Here is a 16,187-nt window from a genome sequence, read left to right on the forward strand (position 1 = left end):
AAAATAAATACAGTCTATTATCCAGCATTATTCACATGTGAATAACATAAATACAGTCTATTATACAGCATTATTCACATGTGAATAATATAAATACAGTCTATTATACAGCATTATTCACATGTGAATAATATAAATACAGTATTATTCACATGTGACTAATATAAATACAGTCTATTATACAGCATTATTCACATGTGAATAATATAAATACAGTCTGTTATACAGCATTATTCACATGTGAATAATACAAATACAGTCATACAGCATTATTCACATGTGACTAATATAAATACAGTCTATTATACAGCATTATTCACATGTGAATAATATAGTCTATTATACAGCATTATTCACATGTGAATAATAGTCTATTATACAGCATTATTCACATGTGAATAATATAAATACAGTCTATTATACAGCATTATTCACATGTGAATGATATAAATACAGTCTATTATACAGCATTATTCACATGTGAATGATATATATATAGTCTATTATACAGCATTATTCACATGTGAATAATATAAATACAGTCTATTATACAGCATTATTCACATGTGACTAATATAAATACAGTCTATTATACAGCATTATTCACATGTGAATAACATAAATACAGTCTATTATACAGTATTATTCACATGTGAATAATATAAATACAGTCTATTATCCAGCATTATTCACATGTGAATAAAATAAATACAGTCTATTATCCAGCATTATTCACATGTGAATAACATAAATACAGTCTATTATACAGCATTATTCACATGTGAATAATATAAATACAGTCTATTATCCAGCATTATTCACATGTGAATAATATAAATACAGCATTATTCACATGTGACTAATATAAATACAGTCTATTATACAGCATTATTCACATGTGAATAATATAAATACAGTCTGTTATACAGCATTATTCACATGTGAATAATATAGTCTATTATACAGCATTATTCACATGTGACTAATATAAATACAGTCTATTATACAGCATTATTCACACATGAATAACATAAATACAGTCTATTATACAGCATTATTCACATGTGAATAATATAAATACAGTCTATTATACATTTAAGTACAGTCAAAAAGGAACATATGCATACAGTCTGATGGCTGTCGGCCATGGCTGTTGCATTTTGGGAGTCCGAGCCTTCCACGGAACGTGCTCATTCTCTCCGCAAGGTCCGAGTGTAGTGGGTGGGAGGTGTTGTCCATAATGGCTAGGAGCTTTGCTAGACTTCTCCTCTCTGACACCACCGCCAGAGAGTCTAGCTCCACTCCCACCACGTTACTGGCCTTCCTTCCCAGCTTGTCCAGCCTGTTTGCGTCCCCCGCTCTCAGTCCGCTGCCCCAGCAGGGCACGGCGTACAAGAAGGCGCCCGCCACCACCGACTCGTAGAACATCTTCATCATCTTTGTACAGACGTTGAAGGATCCTAGCCTCCACTTTTCTGACCCTTCTTGTAGAGTGCCTCAGTGTGTTTTGACCCTGATCTGTTCGAGGCTCAGACTGTGACCACCAAAGACTGCGCGTTCCAATTCCACGTGAGCTCATCCGTTTCTGTTTTTTTTTTTTCATTTGTCGTTATTTTCGACTCAAGCCATTATGTGCTGAGCAGCCTGGGCAGACCCTAATTAATGTTGGAGCTGACTCAAAGCACAGATTTTTGCGGCTAGCTAGTCAACCATGTGACCTCAGGGATATTGTACTTCAATATTTTCTCGCTTTCAGTGGATATTTTTAGCTTTAAAAATGACCTGATTGTGCCTTACTTTCTGTACCTCAACGTCCTCTACTGGACTTGTAATTAAAACATTTGCTGCAATTTATCATACAAAATAGAACATGTTGTGTCATTTTTACAGACAATAATTGTTCTTCAGCATTAATGGTGCCTTCACAGATGTGTAAGTTACCCATGTCTTGGGCACTAATACACCCCCATACCATCACAGATGCTGGCTTTTCAACTTTGCGTCTAGAACAATCCGGATGGTTCTTTTCTTCTTTGGTCCGGAGGACACAACTTCCACAGTTTCCAAAAACAATTTGGAATGTGGACTCGTCAGACAACAGAACACTTTTACACTTTGCATCAGTCCATTTTAGATGAGTTCGGGGCCCAGCGAAGCCGGAGGCATTTCTGGGTGTTGTTGATAAATGGCTTTCGCTTTGCATTGTATAGTTTTAACTTGCACTTACAGATGTAGCGACGAACTGTAGTTACTGGCAGTGCTTTTCTGAAGTGTTTCTGTGATATCCTTTACACACTGATGTCGCTTTTTGATGCAGTACCGCTTGAGGGTTTCAAGGTCATGGGCATTCTGTGTTCATTCAATGTTAAGTGCACTGATTTTTCCAGATTCTATGAACCTTTTGATGATATTACAGACCGTAGATGGTGAAATCCCTAAATTCCTTGCAATAGCTTGTTGAGAAATGTTATTCTTAAACTGTTCGACAATTTGCTCACGCATTTGTTCACACAGCGGTGACCCTCGCCCCATCCTTGTTTGTGAATGACTGAGCATTTCATGGAAGCTGCTTTCATACCCAATCATGGCACCCACCTGTTCCCAATTAGCCTGTTCACCTGTGGGATGTTCCAAATAAGTCTTTGATGAGCATTCCTCAACTTTCTCAGTCTTTGTTGCCACTTGTGCCAGCTTTTTTAAAACTTGTTGCAGGCATCAAATTCCAAATGAGCTAATATTTGCATAAAATCATAAAGTTTTCCAGTTTGAACGTTAAATATCTTGTCTTTGCAGTCTATTTAAATGAATATAAGTTGAAATGGCCCTCACTAACTTGATAACACTCAGTGATTGTTCTTCATAGCATGTATTCATTGTTGCTGCTCACCACTTTTCTTACTAATGAGTTATAATCTATGTTGGAAATTTTACTAACACAACTTTTTTATTTGACCAGTTATGGAGGTTAATGTGTGTATTTTATTTAGTCGGACATTCAATTTATTTAACTGAAATTTTTGTGTTGGAATTTTCCGAATTTAAAAGGGTCATTGAGTGAAAAATTGTGAGCATAATTTGTGTATCTAAAAATTCAACTTGTTAAAATAGTGTTTCCAAATTCACTGTGTAAAAATTCAGTGTGGATATGTTTGTTGCTTCAAAACTACCGGAAGTGTGTCTTGAGTTTTGAAGCAGCGAATATGTCTATTTTACAGTATTTTCATACTGAATTTTTCAGCACCAATTTTTATACATTTTTTTTTTACAAAATACATTTTTTTACAGTTTATTTTTCTGCACGGAAATTCTTTTCAGCCAATTTTTCTGCACGGAAATTTTTTTACAGTGATTTTTTTAGACACTTATTTACACTGAATTTTTATACACTGAATTTTAAAACACTGAATTTCAACAAACTTTAACTTTAGTGAATATTTCTATTTTACAGTAATTTTTTCCATACAAAATGTTCATACTGAATTTTTCTGCACTAATTTTTATACACACATTTTTTTTACAGTGAACTTTTCTGCACTGAAATTTTTTTACATTGATTTTTTAGACACTATTTTACACTGAATATTTATACTCTGAATTTTTACAAACTCTACCTGTATTGAATATTTCTATTTTTTTTTTAATTTTCTATTTCTTTTTTTATACTAAATTTTCATACTGAATTTTTCTGCACTAATTTTTATACACAAATGTTTTTAAAAAAAACAAAAAAAAATTACACCAAATTTTCTGCGTGGAAATTTTTTTACAGTGATTTTTTTAGACACTATTTTACACTGAATTTTTACACACTGAATTTTAAAACACTGAATTTCAACACACTTTAACTTTAGCGAATATTTCTATTTTACAGTCATTTTTTCCATACAAAATGTTCATACTGAATTTTTCTACACTAATTTTTCTACACACATTTTTTTTACAGCGAACTTTTCTGCACTGACATTTTTTACATTGATTTTTTTAGACACTATTTTACACTGAATTTTTTACAAACTACTTTTAGTGAATATTTCTATTTTACAGTCATTTTCTTCATACTAAATTTTCATACTGAATTTTTCTGCACTAATTTTTATACACAAATGTTTTTAAAAACAAAAACAAAATTGCACCGAATTTTTCTGCATGGAATTTTTTTTACAGTGATTTTTTTTAGACACTATTTTACACTGAATTTTTACACACTGAATTTAAAAAAACTGAATTTCAACAAACTTTAACTTTAGTGAATATTTCTATTTTACAGTCATTTTTTCCATACAAAATGCTCATGATGGCTGCTGGTTAGCGCTTTGCATGGCAGCTCCCGCCATCAGTGTGTGAATGTGTGTGTGAATGGGTGAATGTGGAAATACTGTCAAAGCGCTTTGAGTACCTTGAAGGTAGAAAAGCGCTATACAAGTATAACCCATTTATCATTTATACTGAATTTTTCTGCACTCATTTTTATACACACATTTTTTTACAGCGAACTTTCCTGCACTGAAATTTTTTTACATTGATTTTTTAGACACTATTTCACACTGAATTTTTATACACTGAATTTTTACAAACTCTACCTTTAGTGAATATTTCTATTTTACAGTCATTTTTTTCATACTAAATTTTCATACTGAATTCTTCTGCACTAATTTTTATACACAAATGTTAAAAAAAATAATAAAAAATTTACAGCAAATTTTTCTGCATGGAAATTTTTTTACAGTGATTTTTTTAGACACTATTTTACAATGAATTTTTACACACTGAATTTTAAAACACTGAATTTCAACAAACTTTAACTTTAGTGAATATTTCAATTTTACAGTCATTTTTTCCATACAAAATTTTCATACTGAATTTTTTTGCACTTATTTTTATACACTGAATTTTTTACAAACAACATTTTTTTACACTGAATTTTTCTGCACGGAAAGTCTTCACAGCGAATTATTCTGCATGGAAATTTTTTTACAGTGATTTTTTTTTAGACGCCATTTTACACGGAATTTTAAAACACTGAATTTCAACAAACTTTAACTTTCTATTTACCAGCTATTTTTTCCATACAACATTTTCATACTGAATTTTTCTGCAGTCCTTTTTATTTACAGAATTTTTTACAGTTATTTTTTCTGCACGGAAATTTTTTTACACTGATTTTTTTAGATACTATTTTACACTGTATTTTTTATACACTGAATTTTAAAACACCGAATTTCAACAAACTTTAACTTTCAACGAATTTTTAAACATACATTTTTTTTTATTTAGTTAAATTAAAATTGTCTGCATAATTTGATGTAAAATCAATCAATCAATGTTTATTTATATAGCCCTAAATCTCAAGTGTCTCAAAGGGCTGCACAAGCTAAAAACATTTAGATCACAAAATTTAAACACACCAAAAAAAGTAGTTGCATAAATTCAGGGCCCCAAAAAAGACACAAATTAACCTCATTAAATTAATCATGAATCATGATGATTTTTCATGTTCAATTATGATCAGAATTGGTGCAAAAAGACATTCCTGTTGAGCAGTTAAGGTGTTGCAGCCCTGGTCAGCGTCGCCATGGTAATGCCACGCCCATATAAGGAGTGACCAGGGGGTGTGGCTTAACGCCGGCGTCCTGTTTCACACACACGCACACACTCGCTAGAGCAGTGTTAGTATGTGCATGATGAAAGTCCACGCTGGCTGCAGCAGGCTGTGCATTTTCTAGTTGTTGGAAGAATGTTTTTTTTTAATTTAATCTTTTGTAATTTGACTCTTTTCTAATGTGTGGAGGATTAGCTTGGACGTGACGCAGCCAGGTAAGTCAGTGCTCACCTTGCTTCCGACAACCCAAAAAAAAAAAAAAAAACCCGGTTAGTTGCTCAACATTCTTTTTTTTTAATGTAGACTAGTGTAATTAATTCATAATAGTGTAATTAAAATGTTTTTTTATAGAAGTTTCCCGGCCTTTTGTCGTTTATTCACGAGAGCTAGCTAAACTTTATGCAAAGTTAGCTTCAACTTGTGCCTTCTTTCAATTCAACTAAACAGCAACATAACACCTTTAAATGGTAACTGACGACACTTGGATGAGTTATTAATATTATACAAAGTTATTATATAACACATTTTGTGGGGGGGGGGGGCTTTTTTACACCGTTATTACCAGAGTTGTTATTAACTGCCAACAACGCCCCCAGCGGCTGATTGATGAACTTCCAGACGTAAAACTGATGATTCATAATCGATAGCTCAACAATTAGTGTTTGGTGGAATGCATTATGATTTATTTCAGTTTATTAGCAGGGACATGATTATTTTTTTATTTATTTTTCCCTATTTTTTTATATACCGTATTTCCTTGAATTGCCGCCGGGTATATAGTATGCGCCTGCCTAGAATTACCGCCGGGTCGAACTTGTTTCGCAAAATAATTAGCGCATGCTTAGCATTACCGCCGGGTCAGAATTACTGCCGGGTCAAACTCGTTTCGCAAAATAATTAGCGCATGCTTAGCATTACCGACGGGTCAGAATTACCGCCGGGTCAAACTCGTTTCGCAAAATAATTAGCGCATGCTTAGCATTACCGACGGGTCAGAATTACCGCCGGGTCAAACTCGTTTCGCAAAATATTATTTTTATTAGCACATGTCTAGAATTACCGCCGGATCAAACTCGTTTCGCAAAATAATTAGCATATGCCTAGAATTTCCACCGGGTCAAACTCGTTTCGCAAAATATTATTTTTATTAGCGCATGTCTAGAATTACCGCCGGATCAAACTCGTTTTGCAAAATAATTAGCATATGCCTAGAATTTCCGCCGGGTCAAACTCGTTTCGCAAAATATTATTTTTATTAGCGCATGTCTAGAATTACCGCCGGATCAAACTCGTTTCGCAAAATAATTAGCATATGCCTAGAATTTCCGCCAGGTCAACTCGTCTCGCAAAATTTTTTTTTTTTTAGCGCATGTCTAGAATTACCGCCGGGTCAAACTCGTTTCGCAAAATATTATATTTATTAGCGCATGTCTAGAATTACCGCCGGATCAAACTCGTTTGGCAAAATAATTAGCATATGCCTAGAATTTCCGCCGGGTCAAAGTCATTTCGCAAAATATTATTTTTATTAGCGCATGTCTAGAATTACCGCCGGATCAAACTCGTTTCGCAAAATAATTAGCATATGCCTAGAATTTCCACCGGGTCAAACTCGTTTCGCAAAATATTATTTTTATTAGCGCATGTCCAGAATTACCGCCGGATCAAACTCGTTTTGCAAAATAATTAGCATATGCCTAGAATTTCCGCCGGGTCAAACTCGTTTCGCAAAATATTATTTTTATTAGCGCATGTCTAGAATTACCGCCGGATCAAACTCGTTTGGCAAAATAATTAGCATATGCCTAGAATTTCCGCCAGGTCAACTCGTCTCGCAAAATATTATTTTTTTTAGCGCATGTCTAGAATTACCGCCGGGTCAAACTCGTTTCGCAAAATATTATATTTATTAGCGCATGTCTAGAATTACCGCCGGATCAAACTCGTTTCGCAAAATAATTAGCATATGCCTAGAATTGCCGCCGGGTCAAACTCGTTTCGCAAAATAATTAGCGCATGCTTAGCATTACCGACGGGTCAGAATTACCGCCGGGTCAAACTCGTTTCGCAAAATAATTAGCGCATGCTTAGCATTACCGACGGGTCAGAATTACCGCCGGGTCAAACTCGTTTCGCAAAATATTATTTTTATTAGCACATGTCTAGAATTACCGCCGGATCAAACTCGTTTCGCAAAATAATTAGCATATGCCTAGAATTTCCACCGGGTCAAACTCGTTTCGCAAAATATTATTTTTATTAGCGCATGTCTAGAATTACCGCCGGATCAAACTCGTTTTGCAAAATAATTAGCATATGCCTAGAATTTCCGCCGGGTCAAACTCGTTTCGCAAAATATTATTTTTATTAGCGCATGTCTAGAATTACCGCCGGATCAAACTCGTTTCGCAAAATAATTAGCATATGCCTAGAATTTCCGCCAGGTCAACTCGTCTCGCAAAATTTTTTTTTTTTTAGCGCATGTCTAGAATTACCGCCGGGTCAAACTCGTTTCGCAAAATATTATATTTATTAGCGCATGTCTAGAATTACCGCCGGATCAAACTCGTTTGGCAAAATAATTAGCATATGCCTAGAATTTCCGCCGGGTCAAAGTCATTTCGCAAAATATTATTTTTATTAGCGCATGTCTAGAATTACCGCCGGATCAAACTCGTTTCGCAAAATAATTAGCATATGCCTAGAATTTCCACCGGGTCAAACTCGTTTCGCAAAATATTATTTTTATTAGCGCATGTCCAGAATTACCGCCGGATCAAACTCGTTTTGCAAAATAATTAGCATATGCCTAGAATTTCCGCCGGGTCAAACTCGTTTCGCAAAATATTATTTTTATTAGCGCATGTCTAGAATTACCGCCGGATCAAACTCGTTTCGCAAAATAATTAGCATATGCCTAGAATTTCCGCCAGGTCAACTCGTCTCGCAAAATATTATTTTTTTTAGCGCATGTCTAGAATTACCGCCGGGTCAAACTCGTTTCGCAAAATATTATATTTATTAGCGCATGTCTAGAATTACCGCCGGATCAAACTCGTTTCGCAAAATAATTAGCATATGCCTAGAATTGCCGCCGGGTCAAACTCGTTTCGCAAAATATTATTTTTATTAGCGCATGTCTAGAATTACCGCCGGGTCAAACTCGTTTCGCAAAATAATTAGCATATGCCTAGAATTTCCGCCGGGTCAAACTCGTTTCGCAAAATATCATTTTTATCAGCGCATGTCTAGAATTACCGCCGGATCAAACTCGTTTCGCAAAATAATTAGCATATGCCTAGAATTTCCGCCGGGTCAAACTCGTTTCGCAAAATATTATTTTTATTAGCGCATGTCTAGAATTACCGCCGGATCAAACTCGTTTCGCAAAATAATTAGCATATGCCTAGAATTTCCGCCGGGTCAAACTCGTTTCGCAAAATATTATTTTTATTAGCGCATGTCTAGAATTACCGCCGGGTCAAACTCGTTTCGCAAAATAATTAGCATATGCCTAGAATGTCCGCCGGGTCAAACTCGTTTCGCAAAATATTTTTATTAGCGCATGTCTAGAATTACCGCCGGATCAAACTCGTTTCGCAAAATAATTAGCATATGCCTAGCATTTCCACCGGGTCAAACTCATTTCGCAAAATATTATTTTTATTAGCGCATGTCTAGAATTACCGCCGGATCAAACTCGTTTTGCAAAATAATTAGCATATGCCTAGAATTTCCGCCGGGTCAAACTCGTTTCGCAAAATATTATTTTTATTAGCGCATGTCTAGAATTACCGCCGGATCAAACTCGTTTCGCAAAATAATTAGCATATGCCTAGAATTTCCGCCAGGTCAACTCGTCTCGCAAAATATTATTTTTTTTAGCGCATGTCTAGAATTACCGCCGGGTCAAACTCGTTTCGCAAAATATTATATTTATTAGCGCATGTCTAGAATTACCGCCGGATCAAACTCGTTTCGCAAAATAATTAGCATATGCCTAGAATTTCCGCCGGGTCAAACTCGTTTCGCAAAATATTATTTTTATTAGCGCATGTCTAGAATTACCGCCGGGTCAAACTCGTTTCGCAAAATAATTAGCATATGCCTAGAATTTCCGCCGGGTCAAACTCGTTTCGCAAAATATCATTTTTATCAGCGCATGTCTAGAATTACCGCCGGATCAAACTCGTTTCGCAAAATAATTAGCATATGCCTAGAATTTCCGCCGGGTCAAACTCGTTTCGCAAAATATTATTTTTATTAGCGCATGTCTAGAATTACCGCCGGGTCAAACTCGTTTCGCAAAATAATTAGCATATGCCTAGAATTTCCGCCGGGTCAAACTCGTTTCGCAAAATATCATTTTTATCAGCGCATGTCTAGAATTACCGCCGGATCAAACTCGTTTCGCAAAATAATTAGCATATGCCTAGAATTTCCGCCGGGTCAAACTCGTTTCGCAAAATATTATTTTTATTAGCGCATGTCTAGAATTACCGCCGGATCAAACTCGTTTCGCAAAATAATTAGCATATGCCTAGAATGTCCGCCGGGTCAAACTCGTTTCGCAAAATATTATTTTTATTAGCGCATGTCTAGAATTACCGCCGGATCAAACTCATTTCGCAAAATAATTAGCATATGCCTAGAATTTCCGCCGGGTCAAACTCGTTTCGCAAAATATTATTTTTATTAGCGCATGTCTAGAATTACCGCCGGATCAAACTCGTTTCGCAAAATAATTAGCATATGCCTAGAATTTCCGCCGGGTCAACTCGTTTCGCAAAATATTATTTTTATTAGCGCATGTCTAGAATTACCGCCGGATCAAACTCGTTTCGCAAAATAATTAGCATATGCCTAGAATTTCCGCCAGGTCAACTCGTCTCGCAAAATATTATTTTTTTTAGCGCATGTCTAGAATTACCGCCGGGTCAAACTCGTTTCGCAAAATATTATATTTATTAGCGCATGTCTAGAATTACCGCCGGATCAAACTCGTTTCGCAAAATATTATTTTTATTAGCGCATGTCTAGAATTACCGCCGGGTCAAACTCGCTTCGCAAAATAATTAGCATATGCCTAGAATTTCCGCCGGGTCAAACTCGTTTCGAAAAATATTATTTTTATTAGCGCATGTCTAGAATTACCGCCGGATCAAACTCGTTTCGCAAAATATTATTTTTATTAGCGCATGTCTAGAATTACCGCCGGGTCAAACTCGTTTCGCAAAATAATTAGCATATGCCTAGAATTTCCGCCGGGTCAAACTCGTTTCGCAAAATATTATTTTTATTAGCGCATGTCTAGAATTACCGCCGGATCAAACTCGTTTCGCAAAATAATTAGCATATGCCTAGAATTTCCGCCAGGTCAACTCGTCTCGCAAAATATTATTTTTTTTAGCGCATGTCTAGAATTACCGCCGGGTCAAACTCGTTTCGCAAAATATTATATTTATTAGCGCATGTCTAGAATTACCGCCGGATCAAACTCGTTTCGCAAAATAATTAGCATATGCCTAGAATTGCCGCCGGGTCAAACTCGTTTCGCAAAATATTATTTTTATTAGCGCATGTCTAGAATTACCGCCGGGTCAAACTCGTTTCGCAAAATAATTAGCATATGCCTAGAATTTCCGCCGGGTCAAACTCGTTCCGCAAAATATAATTTTTATCAGCGCATGTCTAGAATTACCGCCGGATCAAACTCGTTTCGCAAAATAATTAGCATATGCCTAGAATGTCCGCCGGGTCAAACTCGTTTCGCAAAATATTATTTTTATTAGCGCATGTCTAGAATTACCGCCGGATCAAACTCATTTCGCAAAATAATTAGCATATGCCTAGAATGTCCTCCGGGTCAAACTCGTTTCGCAAAATATTATTTTTATTAGCGCATGTCTAGAATTACCGCCGGATCAAACTCGTTTCGCAAAATAATTAGCATATGCCTAGAATTTCCGCCGGGTCAAACTCGTTTCGCAAAATATTATTTTTATTAGCGCATGTCTAGAATTACCGCCGGATCAAACTCGTTTCGCAAAATAATTAGCATATGCCTAGAATGTCCGCCGGGTCAAACTCGTTTCGCAAAATATTATTTTTATTAGCGCATGTCTAGAATTACCGCCGGATCAAACTCATTTCGCAAAATAATTAGCATATGCCTAGAATTTCCGCCGGGTCAAACTCGTTTCGAAAAATATTATTTTTATTAGCGCATGTCTAGAATTACCGCCGGATCAAACTCGTTTCGCAAAATATTATTTTTATTAGCGCATGTCTAGAATTACCGCCGGGTCAAACTCGTTTCGCAAAATAATTAGCATATGCCTAGAATTTCCGCCGGGTCAAACTCGTTTCGCAAAATATTATTTTTATTAGCGCATGTCTAGAATTACCGCCGGATCAAACTCGTTTCGCAAAATAATTAGCATATGCCTAGAATTTCCGCCAGGTCAACTCGTCTCGCAAAATATTATTTTTTTTAGCGCATGTCTAGAATTACCGCCGGGTCAAACTCGTTTCGCAAAATATTATATTTATTAGCGCATGTCTAGAATTACCGCCGGATCAAACTCGTTTCGCAAAATAATTAGCATATGCCTAGAATGTCCGCCGGGTCAAACTCGTTTCGCAAAATATTATTTTTATTAGCGCATGTCTAGAATTACCGCCGGATCAAACTCATTTCGCAAAATAATTAGCATATGCCTAGAATTTCCGCCGGGTCAAACTCGTTTCGAAAAATATTATTTTTATTAGCGCATGTCTAGAATTACCGCCGGATCAAACTCGTTTCGCAAAATATTATTTTTATTAGCGCATGTCTAGAATTACCGCCGGGTCAAACTCGTTTCGCAAAATAATTAGCATATGCCTAGAATTTCCGCCGGGTCAAACTCGTTTCGCAAAATATTATTTTTATTAGCGCATGTCTAGAATTACCGCCGGATCAAACTCGTTTCGCAAAATAATTAGCATATGCCTAGAATTTCCGCCAGGTCAACTCGTCTCGCAAAATATTATTTTTTTTAGCGCATGTCTAGAATTACCGCCGGGTCAAACTCGTTTCGCAAAATATTATATTTATTAGCGCATGTCTAGAATTACCGCCGGATCAAACTCGTTTCGCAAAATAATTAGCATATGCCTAGAATTACCGCCGGGTCAAACTCGTTTCGCAAAATAATTAGCATATGCCTAGAATTTCCGCCGGGTCAAACTCGTTCCGCAAAATATAATTTTTATCAGCGCATGTCTAGAATTACCGCCGGATCAAACTCGTTTCGCAAAATAATTAGCATATGCCTAGAATTTCTGCCGGGTCAAACTCGTTTCGCAAAATATTATTTTTATTAGCGCATGTCTAGAATTACCGCCGGATCAAACTCGTTTCGCAAAATAATTAGCATATGCCTAGAATGTCCGCCGGGTCAAACTCGTTTCGCAAAATATTATTTTTATTAGCGCATGTCTAGAATTACCGCCGGATCAAACTCGTTTCGCAAAATAATTAGCATATGCCTAGAATGTCCGCCGGGTCAAACTCGTTTCGCAAAATATTATTTTTATTAGCGCATGTCTAGAATTACCGCCGGATCAAACTCATTTCGCAAAATAATTAGCATATGCCTAGAATTTCCGCCGGGTCAAACTCGTTTCGAAAAATATTATTTTTATTAGCGCATGTCTAGAATTACCGCCGGATCAAACTCGTTTCGCAAAATATTATTTTTATTAGCGCATGTCTAGAATTACCGCCGGGTCAAACTCGTTTCGCAAAATAATTAGCATATGCCTAGAATTTCCGCCGGGTCAAACTCGTTTCGCAAAATATTATTTTTATTAGCGCATGTCTAGAATTACCGCCGGATCAAACTCGTTTCGCAAAATAATTAGCATATGCCTAGAATTTCCGCCAGGTCAACTCGTCTCGCAAAATATTATTTTTTTTAGCGCATGTCTAGAATTACCGCCGGGTCAAACTCGTTTCGCAAAATATTATATTTATTAGCGCATGTCTAGAATTACCGCCGGATCAAACTCGTTTCGCAAAATAATTAGCATATGCCTAGAATTGCCGCCGGGTCAAACTCGTTTCGCAAAATATTGTTTTTATTAGCGCATGTCTAGAATTACCGCCGGGTCAAACTCGTTTCGCAAAATAATTAGCATATGCCTAGAATTTCCGCCGGGTCAAACTCGTTCCGCAAAATATAATTTTTATCAGCGCATGTCTAGAATTACCGCCGGATCAAACTCGTTTCGCAAAATAATTAGCATATGCCTAGAATTTCCGCCGGGTCAAACTCGTTTCGCAAAATATTATTTTTATTAGCGCATGTCTAGAATTACCGCCGGATCAAACTCGTTTCGCAAAATAATTAGCATATGCCTAGAATGTCCGCCGGGTCAAACTCGTTTCGCAAAATATTATTTTTATTAGCGCATGTCTAGAATTACCGCCGGATCAAACTCATTTCGCAAAATAATTAGCATATGCCTAGAATGTCCTCCGGGTCAAACTCGTTTCGCAAAATATTATTTTTATTAGCGCATGTCTAGAATTACCGCCGGATCAAACTCGTTTCGCAAAATAATTAGCATATGCCTAGAATTTCCGCCGGGTCAAACTCGTTTCGCAAAATATTATTTTTATTAGCGCATGTCTAGAATTACCGCCGGATCAAACTCGTTTCGCAAAATAATTAGCATATGCCTAGAATGTCCGCCGGGTCAAACTCGTTTCGCAAAATATTATTTTTATTAGCGCATGTCTAGAATTACCGCCGGATCAAACTCATTTCGCAAAATAATTAGCATATGCCTAGAATTTCCGCCGGGTCAAACTCGTTTCGCAAAATATTATTTTTATTAGCGCATGTCTAGAATTACCGCCGGATCAAACTCGTTTCGCAAAATAATTAGCATATGCCTAGAATTTCCGCCGGGTCAACTCGTTTCGCAAAATATTATTTTTATTAGCGCATGTCTAGAATTACCGCCGGATCAAACTCGTTTCGCAAAATAATTAGCATATGCCTAGAATTTCCGCCAGGTCAACTCGTCTCGCAAAATATTATTTTTTTTAGCGCATGTCTAGAATTACCGCCGGGTCAAACTCGTTTCGCAAAATATTATATTTATTAGCGCATGTCTAGAATTACCGCCGGATCAAACTCGTTTCGCAAAATATTATTTTTATTAGCGCATGTCTAGAATTACCGCCGGGTCAAACTCGTTTCGCAAAATAATTAGCATATGCCTAGAATTTCCGCCGGGTCAAACTCATTTCGAAAAATATTATTTTTATTAGCGCATGTCTAGAATTACCGCCGGATCAAACTCGTTTCGCAAAATATTATTTTTATTAGCGCATGTCTAGAATTACCGCCGGGTCAAACTCGTTTCGCAAAATAATTAGCATATGCCTAGAATTTCCGCCGGGTCAAACTCGTTTCGCAAAATATTATTTTTATTAGCGCATGTCTAGAATTACCGCCGGATCAAACTCGTTTCGCAAAATAATTAGCATATGCCTAGAATTGCCGCCGGGTCAAACTCGTTTCGCAAAATATTATTTTTATTAGCGCATGTCTAGAATTACCGCCGGGTCAAACTCGTTTCGCAAAATAATTAGCATATGCCTAGAATTTCCGCCGGGTCAAACTCGTTCCGCAAAATATCATTTTTATCAGCGCATGTCTAGAATTACCGCCGGATCAAACTCGTTTCGCAAAATAATTAGCATATGCCTAGAATTTCCGCCGGGTCAAACTCGTTTCGCAAAATATTATTTTTATTAGCGCATGTCTAGAATTACCGCCGGGTCAAACTCGTTTCGCAAAATAATTAGCATATGCCTAGAATTTCCGCCGGGTCAAACTCGTTTCGCAAAATATCATTTTTATCAGCGCATGTCTAGAATTACCGCCGGATCAAACTCGTTTCGCAAAATAATTAGCATATGCCTAGAATTTCCGCCGGGTCAAACTCGTTTCGCAAAATATTATTTTTATTACCGCATGTCTAGAATTACCGCCGGGTCAAACTCGTTTCGCAAAATAATTGGCATATGCCTAGAATTTCCGCCGGGTCAAACTCGTCACGTCACGAGTGACACTTCACCTGTCATATTTTCAAAATGGATGATTTCAATAATTTAAAATCGCATAAAGGGAAGAAGATAAAGAGCTATTCAGTAGGATTTAAGGTCCAAGCTATTGAATATGCTAAAAAGAACAGTAAGCAGCTATGTTTTATTAATATACCGTAGCTGCGTGTGTCAAATATGAGTCATTAAATGACTCCCGCCTCCTGGTGGTAGAGGGCGCTAGTGATCTTTCTTGCGACTACTCGGCTGCAGAAGAAGTGACAACAAGCAGCAACAGTTAGCAGCGATTGTTTATTTTTTCCTCTCTCTTGCACTTTTAACATGGAGGATTACGTATCTAAAATAAAACAGTTTTCTAAACTGGACTTTCAATCAAAACAGGAGGTAATAATTAAAGGAAGATCTCCATCGAGACAGAGAGACTTTTAAAACTGAAGAAAGATAAACAAGTTATCGATGCTTTTG

At 36.6% G+C, this 16,187-nt stretch overlaps 1 protein-coding gene across 2 annotated transcripts in view; it reads left to right on the forward strand.

The window, feature by feature from the left end:
• Positions 1-5,638: 5,638 nt before the first annotated feature.
• LOC133572007 (collagen alpha-1(XX) chain) overlaps positions 5,639-16,187 on the forward strand; it is a 152,444-nt gene continuing 141,895 nt past the window's right edge. For both annotated transcript variants that reach the window (XM_061924624.1, XM_061924615.1), the window contains exon 1: positions 5,639-5,814. The gene's annotated coding sequence lies outside the window, so the exon portion shown is untranslated. The remainder of the gene's footprint in view (positions 5,815-16,187) is intronic.

Source organism: Nerophis lumbriciformis, linkage group LG01 (genome assembly GCF_033978685.3).
Source record: "Nerophis lumbriciformis linkage group LG01, RoL_Nlum_v2.1, whole genome shotgun sequence".
Taxonomy (NCBI): domain Eukaryota; kingdom Metazoa; phylum Chordata; class Actinopteri; order Syngnathiformes; family Syngnathidae; genus Nerophis; species Nerophis lumbriciformis.